Consider the following 17,387-nt stretch of genomic DNA (forward strand, 5'->3'; position numbering starts at 1 on the left):
AAGGAGAATGTCACTTTTACCAAGGCGTGAAAAGAGTTACACGCCGGCTTCTCAATGCAAATCCTCCAGCTGATCCTCCAGCAAGATGAGGTGGAATATGGAGCTGTGAGTGAGGAATTAACAAGAGCAAAGGAGGAGCTCAAAGCGAGACTAACAGAGGCTCAATACCCCAACTTTGACAAAAGACTCAACAAAAAGTTGGTTTTAATTCAAGCAGAGATTAAAGAAAGAGAGAAAAATTTCTCAGAGACAAAGCGACTATGATAGTGGAAAGATTTTCGAATGGAATAAACGCAAACAAAAGAAAAGATGCCCTATGCACAGACCAAATTACGATTTCTGGACCACAGATTCCGACTCCAGTGCTTCGGAAGGAGGACGGGAAAATGGCATGAACAAGAAAGACCCTTTAGAAGGAGGACCAGAAGAGAGAGAGAAAGAAGAAGTAAAGAATGTAAGGAAATCCACCCGCAGGAGAAGACAATTTATGTGGAGACAATAAACTCTACCTGTTCCCAGGACATTGTCCCTTCCATACCCAGCGTAGTCATTAAACTTGCGGGCCTGAGCTGTCTCCAGACTGTATTTCAGTCCTTAATAAAGGACTGGGATATAGCCTTGTTGAACTGTTCAACCCTGTTGACTTTGAGATCGATCTGTATAAGGCTATCTGTAAGTTAGACCTTCACAAATTGTTCAAAGATACACCACCCCGACCTTGAGCTATTAAACTAGGTCAAATACCAGCTGTAACCAATTTATTGGGGTTTGATATTAATAGCGAATTTGAGGACGGAGAAGTCTCATGTTTGGAGTTACTTACCAACACTGACCTACAGGGGGCAATGGGCGACGTTACTGAGGGAGATAGGTTTAGAGGTGGAATCAAATTCACCTTTTGTCCCCCTATGCCAGCCGGAGGTAGCATCGAAATCTTCCAGAAACATGTTTTAAAGGACATCAGGGCCTTGGTATATCCTGAAGCAAAAGATAATCTTACTTCTGGTGAGAAGGCTGCCCTCAAATGGATGAGTGGTTTGGAAGATGCCGTCGTAAAACCGGCCTGACAAAGGGGGCAATGTGGTGTTATTAACTAAGGCATATTATATGCAGGAGGCCAGCAGGCAGTTGGAAGACATCACTGTGTATGAGAGGTTAAGGAGTGACCCACAGCAGTGGTTTTGTCGCAGTTGAAAGATTTGCTATGGAAATATGTAGCGGACGACTTTATTCCAGCAGATATGTTAGATAGGTTAATACCCCAGTATCTAAGTAAACCAACTTGGCACTTGGTCCCCAAAATCCATAAATCGCCCACAACACCCCCCGGTCACCCCATTGTTGCGGGCATTGGTTCTGTTGCTGAGTCCCTGTCTAAATATATAGACTGGCTATTAAGACCCCTCCTCCTCCATCAATTCCCTACTGCATTTCAATAGCTTTTACCACAATAGACCAACAATAGCCTTTAGAAGGTGTCATACCATTAAAGATAAACTGGTCAGGAGCAGAAACCGTCCCAGAGTAGTGAGTAATTGGTTGACAACAAATAGACCTACAGGTAACCACAAATGTGGACATTGCTCTTTATGCAGTTTTAATAGCCAACTCAAATACCTCACCTTTGGGGGAGTCTCCCATATGGTCACGCAATTCATTACGTCCAGAAGTAGCTATGTTGTGTATTTGGTCAAATGTATATGTGGAGCCTTTTATATAGGCAAGACTATACTGTATGTCCCATGCTTGGTTCTGGTGCTGTACTTATGTAATGGTCTTGGTTCTGGTGCTGTATTTATGTAATGGTCTTGGTTCTGGTGCTGTATTTATGTAATGGTCTTGGTTCTGGTGCTGTACTTATCTACTGTACTTGACTTTGTGTCACTGCCAGTTCTGTGAGAAGGTCTGACAGACGTTCTTCTCTACCTCTTGTATGACGTTCTTTTATTTAGGTTTCACTTTGTCATCTCCTTTCCTTCTGCCAAGTGTCACTTATTTAGACTAATTGTCTTCCTTTATATTCCCTCCCATACTGCCTCACTTTGTGGTTTATACTACTTCCTGGATGAAGTGTTCACTGCTGGAGGTTACTGCTGCTGTTTGCCCAGATAAGTATTTTCCTTTATTGTGTTTTCTTGCTGGCTTGATTCTAGGTGACCCTGACTCTGTCCGTATTAAGTGCAGGGAGCCGGTTGTCATATAGGGTTTTCAGGTGTCACACAGTCCTAGGTACGTGGGCATGCAATCGTCTACCATTGAGACCCTTGCATGTGCATAGCAGTCAGGGAGAGCTCTTAGTTTTTTTTTCTAGGGCTCACCTATATCCTCCTTAGTTTGGAATCAAGCCAGTCGGTCGTCTATTTATAAGTTCCAGCTATCTGCAAATTCATCCGTGACACTTTGGAGCTGTATTCATGTAATGTGCTTGCTTCTGGTGCTGTATTTATGTACCATGCTTGGTTCTGGTGCTGTATTTATGTACCATGCTTGGTTTTAGTGTTGTGCTGGTTTGTGGGGGGAGCGCCAAAAAGACTTCTCGTACATGGTGCCATGTAAGCTAAGGCTGACCCTGGTTACTGCTGACTATTTGGATTACTTAAACTGTGGTATCCATCATAATTGCACTCAGTTGTGCAATGTTCAAGGCCCGTGCCTGTCTTTCAGTAGACAGTGTGCGCCCCTTGAGGTCGGACCATTATACTGCTGTATCTTAGTAAAGTTGACCACTTTCTGCTCCATCTCGGCTGTGTTTATAACATCTGTAGCTCATGCTTGCCAGTCTCCTGCTCCGCTCACAGCGGCACCAATTCAAAAGGACTGTAATGAGAACTTATTATCATTGGATCAGGCCCCTGGCAGAGATGCCGATAGCTGCAGAACATTAATCGGGTCTTCTGCTTCATACAAATGTCATTAATGAGGGCTCTGCATGTTTCTAATATAATTTATTTCAATTCCTCAGCATTTTAAGATCTGTTTGCTATTAGTAAACGAAAACAATTTACTGTACATCCAGAGAGTGCCAAACGCATCCCGACTTAATACAGTGGAGAGTTTGCTACAATGTGTTCACTTACCTTCAGCATTGAGTGATGAAAATCTCACTTTTTTATACACTAAGGACAATTTTGATTTTAATCTCAATAAAAAAAAAAAATTGTAAACAAGCTAAGAGAATACCAAGGTACATTTTTTTCTTTAATAAATATCATTATTCATAAATTGTCCCTTAAAGGCCAAGGTTAGGGCTGCACAGCAACATTAAAGGGGTTGTCCAGGATTTTAGAAAATTTTGGATAGCCCATCACTATTTGGGAGTCTAACACTGATCCCCCACTATGGGCACTATGATTGGTATTTTTATATGAGCACTATGGTTGGTATTGGGCACTATGGGTGGTATTTTTATCTAATCACTATGGTTCGTATCGGGCACTGTGGTTGGTATTTTTATTCAAGCACTATGTTGGCATTTGGTATTGGGCACTATGTTTGCTATTTTTATATGGGCACTATGGTTTGGTATTGGCACTATGGTTAGTATTTTTATATGAGCACTATGGTTTGTATTGGGAACTATGATTGTTATTCTTATATGAGAACCATGGTTGGTATTTGGTATTGGGCATCGTGGTTGGTATTGTTATACGAGCACTATTTTGGTATTTGGTATTGTGCAATATGTGTCAGGGCTGTGTCTCAGTCACGTTGTTTTTTGCCGTGACACATTGCCGTGCATGCTAGTTGCCAGGGGCATTGTATTGTTTTCAGCATGTGTGTACTCTTCCCCTTTATGGTTGGTTTCTCTTTCCTGTCTGGTGTGTGTGAGGTTAACTACCTGGCTGGGTGTGGTCACTTGGTGCTTATATTGCCTGTGGCTGGTAGAAGGAGTTTAGAGTAGAAGTACTCTAGCCTTGGTGTGTGCTGGAGTTATGCTCCTGTGCTGGAGATTCCATCTGTCCAGTGTGACATACTGTCACAGTGCGGTGTCGGAGGGAGACTCCACACCGAACACCGTAGGGAAGTGGGAATAGCAACTAGGCGTAGACACAGGGGAAAGGGAGCAGGGAACCTCCTAATGCATCCCTAAACCTCACCCTGACTACTAACCATATGATGGACCCAGATGGTAGGAGGGCTCATACACAGAACCTCGGACCCTGAGTACCCTTGATGATCACTGAAATTAAGGTCAGGAACTAGAGACGACCTGTTCCTCCACAACACGGACGAACAGGAGTCTCCACAGGCCTAGCAGCAAAGATAGGGGGAACTACAAGTTAGTGAGCAGCATTGCCTGGTGCCGCCATGCATACTGTCCACATGGGGGTCCAGGTAGTTATTGGTGTTCCTCCCTGTTGCTGTGGCGGGTAAGTGCTTGTTGTTCCGGTGCGTTGTTGTATCACTAGGTTCTTACCTGCCGATCCAGTTGCTGTTCACTGTCTTCCCCTATCTTTGCTGCTAGGCCTGTGAAGACTCCTGTTCATCCGTGTTGTGGAGGAAAGGGTCTTCTCTAGTTCCTGAATTGAATGACCTTAATTTCAGGCATCATCAGGGCGACATAGGGTCCGAGGTTCCTGTGCATGAGCCCTCCTACCATCCGGGTCTGCTCATATGGTTAGGAGTCAGGGCGAGGTTTAGGGATGCATTAGGAGGTTCCCTGCTTCCTTTCCCCTGTGTTTAGGCCTAGTTGCTATTCCCGTTCCCTACGGTGTTCGGTGTGGAGTCTCCCTCCCACACCGCACCGTGACACTATGTTTGTTATTTTTAAACAACTATTATAACCGAAACAATCATCAAAAAGATGCAAGGCTATATGTGAGAATATACTCAATATTACCAAAAAACAATAACACACATACGTAATGATAATGCATTTTTATTAAATGACATCATAAAAGACAACATATAGATAGTAACAATAAATAGCAGTAATGCAGTAGCGCTGCGATTCAGCAGCTCACCAGAGGTACATAGGGTAACCCCCTTCTTATAGCTTGACAAGAACGTTCATGAGGAGATAAAGCCTCCTCCCCAAGCCAGAGGAGGGAGTGTATTGCAGTGATATAGATAATTACTTGCAGGCAACCTCATGACAGGAGTTGCAGCAACCATAAGGGGCAATAAGAGATGTCTGTATAATCATGACAACACCGCTTACGTGCAGCAGCCCATATGGAGCCAATAAACAACAACTAGCAAGTCAATATCTAATAAAATTTAGTAGGGGACAAACCTTGGACCTCTGGCGATTGCACCCCAACGCGCGTTTCGCTCGGCTTCTAGCACTATGGTTGGTATTTGGTATTGGGCACTATGGTTGATATTTTTATATGAGGACTATGGCTGGTATTGGGTGCTACGGTTGGCATTTTATAGGGCTACTGTGCATGGTGATGTATTTACACTGTTGACCCGTTGGCTGGTATATTTTTTGTAGGCATTGCCATTTCTATATGGATGCTATTGCTGTTTTTTCTTTATCTGAGGCAGGTACATTTTCTCTGCTGACAATTATCAGACGGATTAAAGGCCCTTTGGGGCAATTGTCAGGAATGATCGTTCGTGACAATGCTGCCAGTGAATAAAGCTCTCCCTCCACGTCGGTCCAGTCCTGATAAGTCCCGTCATTCGACCCTGACATTTGTTTCTCCAGTTCCTTAACTTTTCTCCCAGAACACATCTGGTGCCATTAGACGGTGCGGGGACGCCAGCCGAACACCTGTTTCCTGTTTTTCTTCCATATACTTCTTTCATTTCTCCTATGTAGTATGCAAAGCGGATTTATTTATTTGTGGTACACTCCAAAGTTGTGAAAAATAGTACAAAATTCAATACAGAGAAATTGGAAGTAGATTCACAGTTGATTTCCTCTAATTGTTTTGTCTGGTGACAGACCTATACTGTATTTTTCACTTTATAAGACACACTCCCCCCCACCAAAAGTGGGGGGGAAATGGCAGTGCGTCTTATAAAGCGAATGCTGCCATTTTTACTTTGCTGACAAAGATACATCACTGGCCGCTATGCTGCACAACGCAGCCTGCGATGTATCAGCGGGGAGGGAGGAGGGGCTGGAGGCCGGCAACTCGTGGCGGGGCCCGGTGCAGTCACTGTACTCTATTACACCGGGCCCTGCACAGCAATGTTCATATGTAAAGTGTAGTCATGTAATCCTAATTAAAGTAGCGCGATCCTCTGCAGTAGTACTTAATATCAAACTACCGTAGCATGCAGGCCAGCCGGCAGCGTAACGTCACTCACTTCATCATACTCCTGCTCCTTAGGCATTATTAATAAAGTGGAAGAAGCAGGCACGTGATGGAGTGAGTGACGTTACGCTGCCGGCCGGCCTGCCACGGTAGTTTGATAGTAAGTACTACTGCAGAGGATTGCGCTACTTTAATATGGATGACATGACTACACTTTACATATGAATATTGCTGTGCGCAGGCCCGGTGTATAGGGGTCACTTTTTACACAGGGACACTTATGGGGAGTATCTGTGAATGACACAGATCCCCCCCATAACAGTGCCATCCACAGATCCCCCATAACAGTGTGTCATCCACAGATCCCCCATAAGAGTGTGTCATCCACAGATCCCCCATAACAGTGTGTCATCCACAGATCCCCCATAACAGTGTGTCATCCACAGATCCCCCATAACAGTGTGTCACCCACAGATCCCCCATAACAGTGTGTCACCCACAGATCCCCCATAACAGTGCCATCCACAGATCCCCCATAACAGTGTCATCCACATATCCCCCACAATACTGTCATCCACAGACCACCATTAGTTCAAAACCCACCAAAAGCACACCTTTTGGTTAAAAATATATTTTTTCTTATTTTCCTCCTCAAAAACCTAGTTGTGTCTTATCGTCAGGTGCGTCTTATAAAGCGAAAAATACGGGTATATTACAGCTCTGTATTCTTGATTTTGCTATATGTTGGATCGTTAGTCTTGTCCAATAAAGCTGCAATATTTTGAGACGTTTTGGTTGTTTTTGACCTTTATTAATCTATCGCTTTAACATAAAAGGATAACATGGATATCTAGAGTTTATCTATAATTATTGTATGTCTAGGAGGTATAATAATGCTCCGTTTCCAATATCAAGTAACCATGATCTGTAACCAGTGTAAGTACATAGGTATACATTTCAGCTTTTCAGAACAATTCCAATATATGCTAGCCAGCAGATATAATATTAATGCAATATTTCTCAAGGTACGAGGTGGAGAGGGGTGAGCCTAGAATAATGTATCTCAAGGTATGAGGTGGAGAGGGGTGAGCCTAGAATAATGTATCTCAAGGTATGAGGTGGAGAGGGGTGATCCTAGAATAATGTATCTCAAGGTATGAGGTGGAGAGGGGTGAGCCTAGAATAATGTATCTCAAGGTATGAGGTGGAGAGGGGTGAGCCTAGAACAATGTATCTCAAGGTATGAGGTGGAGAGGGGTGAGCCTAGAATAATGTATCTCAAGGTATGAGGTGGAGAGGGGTGAGCCTAGAACAATGTATCTCAAGGTATGAGGTGGAGAGGAGTGAGCCTAGAATAATGTATCTCAATGTATGAGGTGGAGAGGAGTGAGCCTAGAATAATGTATCTCAATGTATGAGGTGGAGAGGGGTGAGCCTAGAATAATGTATCTCAAGGTATGAGGTGGAGAGGGGTGAGCCTAGAACAATGTATCTCAAGGTATGAGGTGGAGAGGGGTGAGCCTAGAATAATGTATCTCAAGGCACGAGGTGGAGAGGGGTGAGCCTAGAATAATGTATCTCAAGGTATGAGGTGGAGAGGGGTGAGCCTAGAATAATGTATCTCAAGGTATGAGGTGGAGAGGGGTGAGCCTAGAACAATGTATCTCAAGGTATGAGGTGGAGAGGAGTGAGCCTAGAATAATGTATCTCAAGGTATGAGGTGGAGAGGGATGAGCCTAGAATAATGTAGGTAGTCCATGGGATGGGTACCGGGTTGGAGGAAAAAGGGAGAACCAGGTATTGAAAAAAAATAAAATGTATAATCTAAAGTGACTGTTGGAGGGCACACAAAAAATCATTAAGATGCTACATTAAGATATGTAGCCTTTGAAACAATATTTAGGTCATGGAGAGGGGGTAACCATATCTCTAGGATGTCCAGAATTGAGTCAAAGATAATTTTTGACAGCCTATTGAGTTTTATTGAGGAAATCGCTTAGTGTATTTTTATATACTTTTATATTGTCACTGAGTCGGTATAGACAAATGTAATGGGGGCTCCATCAAATCCTTTTTTATGTTTTTTTATGTCTTTTATATATTTTACATGCTATGCGAAAAAACGAATTGGGATCGCATTGAAAACACAGATGCGTTTTTTGGATAAATTTATATTTTTTAAATTGATCTGATATATCTCGTATAGGGGCTCCATTAAATCCCCCCTTTCATACTTTTTTACACATTATCTAAAAAACGCATTGGTATCGCATCAGAAAAGCATATGCGTTTTTTGATAAAATTAACCTTTTTTTAAATGATCTAATGTAATTCTTATGGTCCTAGCCTTATTTTATATATTAATGATTGTTTGATGGATAATATTCCATTATGAGTTATTTATTGGAAGATATTGATCCGATCCAGGTTTTTGTTTTTGACATGGTTAAATTGCTATAAAGTGGGGCAGACATCCTATAAAAAGACGACCACAATATGCATTGCTGTTAACCACTGAAGAAGAAACAGTTAAGTTTCGAAACGCGTTTGGTATACAGCATAAGAAAAAAGGCAGCTATTACAGCAAAGACTTACAGCAAAGACCTATAATTAACAGATAATATCTTTGGCTTTCCTTTCCTCCCACATCCAGCTATTTTGAGGCTGGTATTACGGCACACTATGGTGCAATTGCTGGCCGACAAGTCGTCACGTGACCAGCCTTAGCACACATGGGACGCCAGGTAGTGCGAACACCGAACGACTCTACGCCGACTCCTCATCTCCACAGCGAGACTCGCTGTGTAGCTGCAACACCCATCGGACTGGTATTTGTCATCCGATAATTGCGGTGTAAAGCCGTAAAGATTACAATATATAGGAGGATACTCTTTGGATACATCACTCTATACGTATGACTGCCAATATACAAACAACAGCAATTGCAGAGGCACGTGCTCCTTTATTACTCCATAGATGGTCACGGATATGGAGATATGATCTCTTAGTGAATTAGCCAAAATTGCCAAGCGTTGACATCACTTTAAGGAAGAATGGTTTAATCTCCTTAACACACGCAATTATATGTGACACAGGTGGATATATGTTTTAGTGGCAAATCATAAGAGACTTACCATCATTTTGGTTACATATAGACTTGTGCGCTTTTATTGCGGTGTGACTACACGCGCTCTATTTACTACACATACGTTTTTATATATACACCTCAGATATACACTCACCTACAGAATTTGTCACGTACCGGCAGGACAGGTAGTGGATCCTCTGGACCAGAGAGGCGATGGCGCGGGTTGTACTAAAGGACCGGTTCTAAGCAGTTACTGGTCTTCACCAGAGCCCGCCGCAAGGCGGGATGGATTTGCTGCGGCGGTAACTACCAGGTCGTGTCCCCTAGTAACAACTCGACCTCTCTGGCAGCTGATAAGGCGTGGTACACAGGGAGAAGGCAAGAGCGTAGTCGGACGTAGCAGAGGTCAGGGCAGGCGGCAAAGGTTCTAAGGCGAGTAGACGGTAGCAACGGGTTCGGCAACAGACAAGGCAAACAAACACTGTGGAACACTTTCTCTGAGGCACAAGGCACAAAGATCCGGCAGGAAGCTGTGGGAGGAGAAGGTATAAATGGGCAGTGCACAGGTGCAGCCTAATTAAGTCAGCACTGCCTCTCACACAAACCTTAACCCTTAATATCCCTTTTGGACCAGGCACCAATCACTGGTGCACTGGCCCTTTGAATCTAAGAGTCCCGGCGCACGCGCGCCCTAGAGAGCGAGGAGGCACACGCCGAGACACTGGAGTGCTGCCTGGGGGCATACGCTGTGAGCGCTCCGCGGCCAGCAGGGGACCCGGAGCGCTCAGCGTAGCAGAATTATTAGGAACACCTGTTCTATTTCTCATTAATGCGATTATCTAGTCAACCAATCACATGGCAGTTGCTCCGATGCATATATGGTTGTGGACCTGGTCAAGACAATCTCCTGAACTCCAAACTGAATGTCAGAATGGGAAAGAAAGGTGATTTAAGCAATTTTGAGCGCGGCATGGTTGTTGGTGCCAGACGGGCCGGTCTGAGTATTTCACAATCTGCTCAGTTACTGGGATTTTCACGCAAAACCATTTCTAGGGTTTACAAAGAATGGTGTGAAAAGGGAAAAACATCCAGTATGCGGCAGTCCTGTGGGCAAAAATGCCTTGTTGATGCTAGAGGTCAGAGGAGAATGGGCCGACTGATTCAAGCTGATAGAAGAGCAACGTTGACTGAAATAACCACTCGTTACAACCGAGGTATGCAGCAAAGCATTTGTGAAGCCACAACAAGCACAACCTTGAGGCGGATGGGCTACAACAGCAGAAGACCCCACCGGGTACCACTCATCTCCACTACAAATAGGAAAAAGAGGCTACAATTTGCACGAGCTCACCAAAATTGGACTGTTGAAGACTGGAAAAATGTTGCCTGGTCTGATGAGTCTCGATTTCTGTTGAGACATTCAAATGGTAGAGTCCGAATTTGGCGTAAACAGAATAAGAACATGTATCCATCATGTCTTGTTACCACTGTGCAGGCTGGTGGTGGTGGTGTAATGGTGTGGGCGATGTTTTCGGGGCACACTTTAGGCCCCTTAGTGCCAATTGGCCATCGTTTAAATGCCACAGGCTACCTGAGCATTGTTTCTCACCATGTCCATCCCTTCATGACCACCATGTACCCATCCTCTGATGGCTACTTCCAGCAGGATAATGCACCATGTCACAAAGCTCAAATCATTTCAAATTGGTTTCTTGAACATGACAATGAGTTCACTGCACTAAAATGGCCCCCACAGTCACCAGATCTCAACCCAATAGAGCATCTTTGGGATGTGGTGGAACGGGAGCTTCGTGCCCTGGATGTGCATCCCTCAAATCTCCATCAACTGCAAGATGCTATCCTATCAATATGGGCCAACATTTCTAAAGAATGCTATCAGCACCTTGTTGAATCAATGCCACGTAGAATTAAGGCAGTTCTGAAGGCAAAAGGGGGTCCAATTAGTATGGTGTTCCTAATAATTCTTTAGGTGAGTGTATGTGCGCATGGTGAGCTGTGTATATTTTCACCATTTATACGTGTGGTACAGTTCGTTTTAAATATTTATGGTTTATTCACATACTCGAGGATTGCATGCTCATTAAAATATTTTTATTCATTTAAGTCTGTGTTGAATCAGATTTTTTGTGTGCCCTCCAACAGTCACTTTAAATTATATTTTTATTTTTCTCTTGTCAACTTGGGGTGGGTTGCGGAGTGAGCACCATATCGGTATCTACTCATTAGGTGTAGCCTCTGTTATTCCTATTGTTACACATTGAAAGAAAATAAGCTTACCAAAGGATTTGTGTTGGAGGGCTGGCTGTCCGGATATGGACAATGGCAGGGCTGCGATGTAGAGCCATCTATAAATATGCCCGTGATCCCTTACTGCCTGTATGCACGCTGAGACACCGGCGCGTGTGTAGTGGGGACGTGGCACGCTGATAAGGAGAGTGCACGCGCGCTAGTGTAAATAACCTAGCGGCCGCCATATTGAGTCAGGGAGCGCATGCGCTATGCGGTCTTGAATGTAAGAACATGATGCGCGTGCGTGTTTAGTAGCATGAACGTAGTGAGTGCCATATTGGAAGCGGGATCTTTGAGATAAATGTAATGGTTAGTAGGAGAGAAAGAGGAATGTGTAAAAAGAGCGGATATGTGGTGTAAATAAGTAATTGAGAATGGTGAATGAGATAGATCAGATGAATTGATGTAGGAATTAGTGAAGGAATGAAAATTGAATGAAAATGAAATGAAGTAAATGTGTGAAGATTTGAAAAGAATATAAAATAAAATAAAATAAAGTAGAATGAAATGAAATAAAGTAAAATAAAATGAATAGAAATGAGATGAAATTAAATGACGTATAAGGGCTCATGCACACGACCGTATGTATTTTGCGGTCCGCAAAAAACGGATTGCTCCTCCTTGCCTCCTGCTGCCCTCTTAGTGCCTCCTGCTGCCCCTCTGTGCTGCCCCCTCTTTGCGCCTGGATTCCCTGCTGCAGACATTTTGTATAGTGATGGCGGCAGCTCAGCTACAAAGCCACCGCCATCAGCCGCAGTAGAGCAGACACTCTACTGCAATGGCGGGGATTGGTAATGGGATCGATTCTGCCGTTTAACCCCTTAGATGCCACAGTCATTAGCTACAGTACCTGCGACATGATTGGGGCTAACAGAAGGAGGGGACTCCCTCTCTCCCCCAGCGGGACGTCGTGCTGCAATGGCAGCTGCCTGATGGTTACCGTGGCAACCAGACGCCTTACAAAGGCATCCAGACTTGCCATGTATCTACCATGAGCCTGACAGATCATGAGGGTCTGATCAGGCTTAGGCCTCCTGCACATGACAGTATAGTTTTGCAGTCTAAAAAAAACGGATTCGCAAAAAATACGGATGACATCCGTGTTCATTCCGTATTTTTTGGAAGGGAACAGCTGGCCCTTCATAGAATAGTACTATCCTTGTCCGTAATGTGGACAATAATAGGACATGTTCTATCCCTGTGCGGAACGGAAATACGGAAACGGAATTCACACGTGGTAACTTCCGCTTTTTTTGGCGGACCCTTCAAAAACGAAAGGTTCCGCATACGGTCCGCAAAAAAGAAGGAACGGAAACGGAAAGTAAATACGTTCGAGTGCATGAGCCCTAAGGATGAGGGATTTGTAAAAGTACGAAGGAAAAGAGGGAGGAAGTGTGAAAGAATTGGGAAGAAGGGATTAAAAAGGAAAAATGAGTAATGAAAAAATGAAAGGGGGGTGGGGCGGAATGGACCCGGAACCTGATACTACCGCAGGGGTGATAGGGGTCGGGCAGGTGCACCAGGCCGGAGCCTAAGTGGGAAGTTGAAGAAGGTGCGTGCGATTACGTCAAAGGACGCACCAGAGTTGGTTGAGTGGCTCATTCAGCCTTCCACTTCTGCACCCTCCTCATCCTTTGTATCAGCACCCTCTTCACTCTCTGCTTTGTGCACTCCCAAAGACACCAATACCACCATAGCCCCTCCACTCGAGTCAAAGGAATTATTTTGCCATCCATTCCCAGACCTTACCAATGCACAGCCATTCTTGGCATCGGATGAGGAAGGGGAGGTAGCAGCAACACTCATCTAGGGACGACCGCCTTAAGAAGGCACCTGGCCTCCCATCACTGAGCCCAGTAGGAGCAACGCTGTCAGAACCCACAAAGCCACACTCCCGGTGCTCCACGTCTTGCCGCTTCTCCTTCCGTTTGTCCTCCACTCCACCTTCCACCAGGCCGTTGTCTCGTTCATCTGGCAAAAGGCAGGCTTCCGTGGCCCAAATGTTCGAATGTAAAAAGTTGATGACGCTGGATAACCCTCTTTCCCAATGGCTGTCCGCCGGCTTCTCAGAACTGCTAGCCCGCCAACTACTGCCACATAAACTGGTGGACTTGAAAGCCTTTAGAAAATTTGTGGCCATTGGCACACCACAATGGAAGGTACACGAAAGGAAATATTTTTCCCAGGAGGGCATCCCGTAGCTATTTGGCCATGTTCAGCGGCAAGTGAATGTATCTCTGGCACACAGTGTCGGTGCCAAGATACATCTGACCACAGACATGTGGTCTAGCAAACACGGGCAGGGAAAATACATAACATTTACTGCCCACTGGGTGAACCTTCAGACGGATGTCAAGCATGCAACCCGTGGCTCCCGTGTGGATTTGGTGTTACCGCCACGGATTGCATGAAGGCCTGCCTCTTCTTCTCCTCCTCCTACTCCATCCTCCGTCTCCTCCTCGGCTGACTTCTCCTTTTCCACTGCTACCGCCTCTTCCGCTCCACCCCCCCAGCTCCCCAGAACTTATTCGACGTGCCAGGTGAGACGTTGCCATGCTGCGGATGTTGTGCCTGGAAGCCAAGAGCCACACCGGTCCTGCTCTGCTTTCAGCTATGCTGTCACAGGCCAATCAGTGGCTAAACCAGCTCAATTTGACAGTTGGTAAAGTGGTGTGCAACAAAGGTGCCAATCTGCTGAGCCCGCTGAAACAGAGCAAAATGACACACGTGCCGTGCATAGCACACGTCCTGAACTGAGTCGTGCAGCGATTCGTTGCCAAATACCCCGGGGTCCAGGACGTCTTGCGGCAGGCCAGGAAAATCTCTGGCCATTTTAGAAGATCTTACACGGCCATGGCTCGCCTTGCTGATGTTCAGCAGCGACACCATTTTCCCATCAGACATGTGATTTGTGACTGCCCGACGGGCTCGAACTCCACCTTGTATATGCTTGATAGGCTGCTCCAGCAAAAACGTGCCATTAACGACTACCTGCATGAACTTTGCGGCAGGACAGGTTCTGGGGAGCTTGTTTTTTTTTTGCCGCGCCAGTGGCTGCTCATGCGCAACGCATGCAGACTTCTGCGGCCATTTAATGAGATCACCAAACTGGTCAGTCGCAGCCAGGGCACCATCAGTGACATTGTACCTTACGCCTTCTTTCTGGAGCGTGCATTGCGTTGTGTCATTGATCAAGCCTTCGAGGAGCAGGAAGGTGAGGAAGTCGCAATGCTGAATGAATTCCCAGGGGGGGCTATTCCATCTGAGACAAGTCAGCAGGAGTCTGAAGATGAGTCAGAGGAGGATAGTGCCTGGGGGAAGAAGGAGGAGCAAGAAGAGCAGGCTCTAAACTTTTCTGGGATCCCTGTGTTGTCCGTGGATGGGGGGAGGAGACCGAGGATGACAGTCTCCTGGGCGATGAGCAGGAGCCAGGCCGCTCCACCGCTTCCAATTTAGTGCAAATAGTGCAAAAGTGTTTGAAGAGGCACCCCCGTATAAAAAGAATAAAGGGCAAGGACCAGTACTTGGTGGCAACGTACTTAGACCCCCGGTACAAACACAAAATGGCGGACATGTTAACAGCATCACAGAAGGCTGTCAGAATGCAGCATTTCCAGGCCTTGCTTCGAGAGATGCTGCATTCTGCTGTTGCGGGCACTGGCAGAGGAATTTCCACCCACAGAAAAACTGTTGCGAGTGTAACGGATCACCTGGCACCCTGACTGAGTACCTCCGTTGACGGATGCTCCTAGCGTTTTCCTGAGGTTTCCAAGCACTCTGGCAGACACCACAATCACCGAACCGAACCAGCATAGAAATCCTCTTCAAGCATATGAATGCTGTAGACAGTTGAATAGGAAACCATATGAATAGGTTTACACTCCTAGCAGTCAAACTGGGACAGCATGCAATAAATCCTCCCCCAAGAATGAGACAACACTTCACCTTGAGGGTAAAAACAGGAACTCCCTTTATTTTAACACAAGCATTGATTTATACACATCTTCCAACAAGGTACTACTCACAGGCTCTGCAAAAACAGCCAATCATATGTATCTACAGTATTTAAACCTTCCCAGCAATTGTACACAAAATCCCGTTCCCTCTGTCTGTAACGCAATAAACAAAGCACAATGAGCATTGTCTGAGATGTAATTAACCAACACAATAAGCATTGTCTCAGACGCAATCCACAAAATACAATTACCAAACGTAATGGACTAACTTGAACCCTGGCATACACATATACAATATAACCGAACACATAATAATATACATAGTATTTAAGACAGCCTGAATGCAATCTGCTACACAGTCTTAAAGGGGCATTGTTCCTAAAAGTCATAACATGGCCATTAAAGGGCCAGTAGCAGCAATATAAAATACCACATGCCCAAATATTGCATTCAAACGTACCAAATTACCAGGGGCCATAGTCAGCAAGTAGGAGGCGGGCAGCCAGGCCTCTCCAATGCCCAGTGGCGAGGCGGGTTCCGCCACAGCGAGTACCAATCCTACCGCGCATGCAAGAAGAGGGCGGTTTGAAGATGTGTTGGTCACTTCGGATATGAGATCATTCTTGCAGTCAAACCATCGACAGGTGTCCCCTGGATCCAGCCTCAGGGAACGCCTAGACCGACAGGTGTCCGACTACATTGGGTTAACGGTCGGTGTGAACGCTCTGAGGAACCCCTTGACTACTGGGTGTGCAGGCTTGACCTGTGGCCAGAGCTGGCACAATTTGCCATGGAACTCTTGGCTTGCCCCTCGTCGAGTGTCCTGTTCAAAAGGACGTTCAGCGCAGCAGGGGGAATAGTGACCGATAAGCGCACTCGCCTAGCTCACAACAGTGTGGACTACCTCACATTTCTAAAAATGAATGAGGCATGGATCTCAGAGGAATTCAATACCTGTGACGACCATGTTTAATTGAATTTCCTCATGCCAGCACACACATATTCGCCAACACACAGAACAAATAATGGTCCCTGTCTTATGTAAATACAGCGGCATTAAAGGCCTTTTCTGTCCGGTGAATGCTTAATGTTTGGGGCCACGGAGGAATTCAACACCTGTGACGACCACGTGTTATCGAATTTCAACTATTATCTTTTTTTCTTTTTTCAAGAGGGTGGATTTTGTTAGTCATGGTTTTTAATCCAATTTTATATTTTTAGTTCTTTTAAACATATGTATTTGACATGTACTGGCCTGCAGTAAAATTGATATCCAATGACCGTCTAATATACCTCCGGCCACATAATCACTTGATCTTTTATGTATGGTGAATGTATAATTTTTGGGGCATGTAGTCTACTGGCCTGCTGTAAAATTGATATCCATTGACCGTCTAATATACCTCCTGCCACATAGTCACTTGATCTTTTCTGTACGGTGAATGCATAATTTTTGGGGCCTGTAATCTAACTGGCCAACAGTAAAATTGTTATACTGTGACCGCCTAATGTACTGTACCTCCAGCCACATTATCAATTGTTCTTTTCTGTACTGTGAATGAATAATTTTTGGGGCCTGTACTACACTGGCCTGCAGCAAAATTGATATCCATTGACTGTCTAATATACCTTCAGCCACATAATCACTTGATCTTTTTTGCACTGTGAATGGCTAATTGTTGGGGCCTCGGAAGAATTCAACACCTGTGACGACCACGTGTTATCGAATTTCACCTATTATCATTTGGGGTTTATTCAAGAGGGGGGATTTCGTTAGCCATATTTAAAAAAAAAATGATTATATTTTTAGTTCTTTTAAAC

The sequence above is a fragment of the Bufo gargarizans genome, unplaced genomic scaffold (genome assembly GCF_014858855.1).
Source record: "Bufo gargarizans isolate SCDJY-AF-19 unplaced genomic scaffold, ASM1485885v1 original_scaffold_2016_pilon, whole genome shotgun sequence".
NCBI lineage: Eukaryota > Metazoa > Chordata > Amphibia > Anura > Bufonidae > Bufo > Bufo gargarizans.